Here is a 6,160-nt window from a genome sequence, read left to right on the forward strand (position 1 = left end):
TTGTTGTTGTTTTGGTTTGCCTATTTTTTTCAACCACCTCATTCTACTGTTTAAACATTACTACGTTTTGTGTGCCAGAAACATGCTCAGATACCTGACATAAGAATTTGAGTATCAGAATCATTAAGAAACCACACAACCCAGGTGTTGGGACCCCAGCACTTGATCTGCAGATCAAGATATGAAAGTTCATCCAAACCTAGGGACAAAGGTTCTCTGGTGTTGCAAATTAACCCTAGACACAAAAATTTCTAAAATCATCATCTTATGGTTAAAAAAAACAAGATCAAGAACAGGGAGATGTACGGGTAAACCCTGTTGGTAGATAATTTAACAGTACTTGGGCCTCAAGTGAAATGTGGAGTACTGTCACTAATGCCTACTATTGGCAAGACTTTTGAAAAGTACCATTTCTTATTTCTTCATGACACATTCACCAAAGAAATTCCTGACTTAGCCCAAATAATGCTCTCCTGAAAAATCCACTCCTTCCACAACCAAATGCTTGCTTTCAAATAGTAATGCATATCTACTTTAGTTTCATAGAAATATTTGAACTATGTTACTCAGTTAATATTTGCTCCATGTCAATACTTTACACATGACCAAAACCAAAATATTGTGTGATAGAACAGATACTAAGACAGATGGGTTGTCCTAAGGAGTAATGATAAAAACAAAGCCTGAACAATGAATGTGCTTAAAACTACCTAATACCTTTTCAAGATGAATGAAAAACTTGAGTAGGAATGATAAACTAGTAATAGCTGCTTAGAAGAAAATTGGTGGCAAATAATAATATAGTTGGTTGTCCTCATTTCCCAGTTAAACACAAAAGCAGCAGTTAAAATCTGATGCGTAGCAATAAACTCTCTTCTAATGCACACATTTCCATTTAAACTTTACAAGGTAATAAAAAGTTGCACATTTATACTGTGAAAATTACTTATAGTAATCATATCTAACATTTATTGTAACATGACAAGGACCACCCTGTTTTACATGTATTTTTCATTTTCTCCTCAGAACAACCCTATCAGGTAAGAAATATTATTCTCATTTTATAAATGAGGTTAACTAGGATACAGAATGCTTAAGTAACTGAACTTGCCCAAGGTCACACAGGAAATAAATGGTGGATACAAAAATTTCACCAACGAATCTAGCTCCAGATCATTACACCAAACTGCCAACAAGTAATGTAGTGACTGTACTTTGCAAATGATAAAATCTGCATATATAAGGTGCACTGATTAAGGGAACATGCTTTGTGGTCAGACTTAGTGTTAAGTCTCAATTCTATAATTTACTAGCTATGTGAACTGGAGTAAACCACTGAACTTCCCTAAGCTTCAATTTTTCTATTCTGTAAAGTGGGCATGATGAAGGAACAGTTCTTACTCCATAGGGCTGTTGGTGGATTAGGGGCATTATGCATATAAAGGATTAGCAAAGCACTTGGTATATAGTAAGCACTCTATACACGTTAATTACTATCAACTAATACTAAGAATTCTCTTTATTATCATAAACTCTCATTTTAGTACTGGTGGCACTTTCTAAAATAAATTAAATCTATCAATATTGAGATAATAAAGTTTAGGAAAGTAAGACCCAAAGCCTCAAAGTATATGACAGCACAATTCACATGGAAAAGGCTACTACTTACTTTAACATCATTAGCAAACATTTATTTAAAGTGTCCGGATATACATGAAAACGTGCTAGGCACTAAACAGAATTATCAAGACATAGTCCCTGACCTCAAAAATACACAATCAAGCAAATTAATTCTGCTGAGTGGGCACAACCTCCAACTCCGGGCACTTTCTGAACCAGATGCACCTATGGTGCTCACTAAGTTCCCCTCTGTTTGTGGTATGATAGTGGTGAACATATGTAGGGAAAGAAACTTCAAAATAAATAATAAACCTGACAAGTGTAGAATGATAAAGATTCAGGAAGAAATGAGCTGTTTTTCCACACTCTTACCTTCTCAAAAAAATGTTTTAGCTATCTTGGTACTAATGATCTGTTAATTAACCAGAAGAGAAAAAAGGAAAGAGCTGGAAGCTCAGAACTGAGGTCAAAGAAAAAGGGTACAGAAACAAATTATAAGAGAGAGAAGGAAGGAATTTGGAAAGTTAGAAAAGCCAAAATAATTGTAGGTGACTTTAAGTGAAACACATTTTATTCTGCCGTCTAACATGTGCTTTATGCCTTAGAAACCAAACAACTAACAGCCGTACTTAAGATGGCTGATCCTTACTCCTTTTCAATCTTGAGGTTTCCGCTAGCTCTTGAAGTCAGAGAAGAGAAAAAGAATAGCATAGAGTACAGAAGGATTCTGTCTAACACCACAGCCAACATCATGCTGCCCATATCTTAGAGCTCGGCCACTGATCAACTACGAGACTGTGTCTGAATCATAATGCTGATAATCTAAGGATTCCATTAGAAAAGTAAATTCTAAAACTCCTAACTAAGGAACTAGAATATTTCCAAGGGCCACTACAGGAAACCTGAAGACCTAATTTCTGAAGTTTTAGAAGCATTTCAAATCTCATTTTCAGTGGTCATGCTATTCAAAGAGATCTTTTACAACTTCACAGCAGGAAATGATATTCACTTGTGCTTCTATCTCTATACCTACTTGCCATAATACCTACTGGGAAACTCCTCTTTCTATACCTGCAGCCTCAAACTGTAGCAAAACCACAGAACTCCCCACTACTGCATCCACAGGCTCTCTAAAGCAAACCGAGTAGAACAGCCTACTGACCATAAGGCAATGTAACAAATACATATTCCTAAAAAATGTGAAGGTACTTTTCAACAATACAAGCAATCTGTGTCAACCGAAAATTTGGCTCATATATATATATACATATATATATATATATATATATATATATATATATATATATATATATAAAACTAGGCTAAAAGTTAAGGATGGATAATTTATATATTGCTCAAGAATGTATATACATTCAATGTTTTCTTCTTGAAGTAGGGAGTAAAGAGGGGGAAGAGACATGAACCCCCAAAACGGTTATTGTGCATTCAAGGTATATCTGCATGTTATAATCAACACCTGCTTAGGGAATTCCCTGGCAGTCCAGTGGCTAGAACTCTGTACTCTCACCGCCGAAGGCCAGGGTTCGATCCCTGATCAGGGAACTAAAATCCCACAAGCTGGGCAGCGTGGCCATAAAAAAACAAAACAAAACCAAAAACACCTGCTTAGTATCAGCCATACTTCATCCAGCTTTTGCTTGCACTATACAAACTTATGAACTTGAAGCGCAAGCCATACCTTTTACTGTTTCTCCTCTTCCACCAAATCTAGGAATAAAAGGTATCTTCAGGAAGGAAGATGGCTTGAATTCTATAGAAGAACTCTCAATTGATCAAATTGCAGCAAAAGTGGATGTAATTTGTAGCCAGAAATAGGTCTTAATATAAAATAAGGAGTTTCCGATGGTTCTTTACCTGCTTCACTACTCCCCCCAACGACAACAAAAAGTACTATAAATACTTGCTTATACAGCCTGTGTGTAGAAAAGCTTCTGGGACAAATTTCTTAGGCCTCTTCTCAAGACCCTCAAGCCCGATCCTCTGAGATGACAAACCTCAAGAGTCAAAATAAAACCAAAAAGGATGAAGACCAGAAAGGAATAGGAAGAACAAAGAATTTCTAATCACTTCTTACTTGTTCATTCTACTTAACTAGTCCTAGTTTAGTCTCTATGTTTCCCATGATCCATTAATTTGGCTATTATGATAAAATATTCTTAATCTCTCTAGGCCCTTCTAATTTAGACAAGTCCTGACATAATGCTATTTTTTTCTCTATGACCCAGATGAAATATTTTTATAGTCCTTGGAACCCTTGATGCCCCCTCCTAAATTCCTGCTCTGTGGCTCTAAGTTACGACAGTGGAGACAAACTGTATGTGAAAGGTCCTGTGGAAACAGGTGAGTAAAGTAAGGGAACTGCAGCAATTGGGCTCTCCTCCACCAACATCAGGATATTTCTCTTTCTTCCCTACAGTATTTAACAAGTAAAGCAGAAAGGAAAAGGCCAGCATACACAAGAGAGGCTGCAGCAAAGAGCTACCCCAAGCTTTTTAGGAATCCTCCTATCTTTCCATTTGTTATAGGTACCTAAGTCTGGAAAATATCTTTGGAATATGTCTTGTGTGTAGGAATGCATAAAAGATAACACCTTGCAAAAGTCAAACATACAGGTTTAATAATGTGCAACTAATGAAGATGGTTTATAAATGAAATAACACCTACACATTTAGTTCCCTAAATATATTACACTATTAATCATTCAAGTTAGACCTATAAGTACAAGTTTTCCATATGTGGAAAAGTAAATCTGTTTTTAAATTAAAGAGAAATTATTACTCTAATTCTTAAAAATAAAACTATCAGGATAAATTTCAAGTGTAGCTGCTCATAGTCACTGAATAAATTTAAATTTGATAATAAAACATTTAAGTTTCAACCAATGCACCTTCGTTGAAGCACATTTAGCTGAAATAACTTTGAGTCTGGTTTATTTCCATCACATATAGTACATTTTTCCAACAAGAGCATGTACATTCAATATAGAACATTTCCAGCAACAGTTACAGTCTTTCTAGTTTCCTTTCACAGTATATTTTAGTGCAAAGCACTGGGAAGGGTAAATGTTTTTCTAGCTATGAAAGCATTTTATTATGACCTTGTGGATCTTCAACATTTTAAAATTTTATACAAAAAGTATATAGATGGACAGGGTCCCTCCTAAGTACAGGGATGAACCTATATAAAAACATGGTATATTCTCTGCTGTACCTTTTAAAATTATAATTTGACAAAAATTACTAAAAAATAAAATATTCCCTAAAAAGTACAAAATATTGATTACACAAAAACCTGTCCAGTATTTCATTAAAGATAGATGTACTTCTGTTTTCCCTAAAATCTTGATTACAAAAATGGACAAAAATTCATTATTTTCTAAATTTTACAGTAGGGATCAAATATTATCTAAAGTGGTCATTTAAGATTTTACTTGGGAGAGAAAAAGAATCAGGGTTTATACCCCAATCTTCCTTTTTTAGCAATATGTAAAGAAATAAACTAGTATTGTAAGAAGTGGTTGTGCAGGGATTGTCTGCATCCATAAAATAGCAGTAAGCTATTTATTACCTTCATATTAACATTAGTAAATGTGGGGTCTTTAAAAAAAAACTGAAAAATTAAGTTGCATCTATCATTAAAGTGCTTTGTATGAAACTTAAAGAAAAATAGGGGAATGTTTAATTTTCATAAAAACCTCAGATGTTTACAAATGAAAAATGTGATGATCCATGGATGAAAATGAACCGGAAGTTTCCTATAGTATATATTTTAGAATGAAATTTTCAAACATTTAAGTGCTATAGAACAAGTTAGAAATAAATGGATGTAAAAATAATTACAAATATTTAGTAGGTAAATATTTATAATGTGTTGAGATTTGTCTTTTGGTCCTAACATACGCTCACTAGGAAATTATATATCTGTACAATCCAATAAAAATTCTGCCAAATAAAGTGGAACAAAACTAAAATCGCTAACTTATAAAGTCTTTGATAATTAAAAATCACCAGTGGTGATATTTTCTTCAGATTGTTGATCACTTAATCAACAAACTGCTGGAAAACAAAATTTGCAACATTTTTGTAGAAACTGTAGACCAAAATGCACAGGGGTGGTTAGCTGATGGACTGTGATGACAATACAAAATGTCACAGCTACTTGAAAGTGCTGGAAGAGGCAGTGCCTTAGAAACAAGTGGTTAGATGGTTATTATTTTAGTCAGAAAACAGCAGTTACAGTCATATATTTATCAAATTTTTTTCTTTTTTTTTCTCATAGTACCATTTGAAGATGTTTAGTGGTTCTAACACCAATTTAAAGTCTTTCCAAAAAAATGAACTCCAAACCTTTTCGTACATCACTTGAAGTTATCTGAGGAGAAATGGGAATAAATGAAGACTTTTGAGTTTACCAATAAAACCTTATTTTCAAAATAATACAATAGTAAATGACTTCTAAAGGATGGTTTCATCTCAAGTTTTCCACACAAATAAAAAAATGTGTGATAATCAAACCACAA

Source organism: Phocoena phocoena, chromosome 9 (genome assembly GCF_963924675.1).
Source record: "Phocoena phocoena chromosome 9, mPhoPho1.1, whole genome shotgun sequence".
Classification (NCBI taxonomy): domain Eukaryota; kingdom Metazoa; phylum Chordata; class Mammalia; order Artiodactyla; family Phocoenidae; genus Phocoena; species Phocoena phocoena.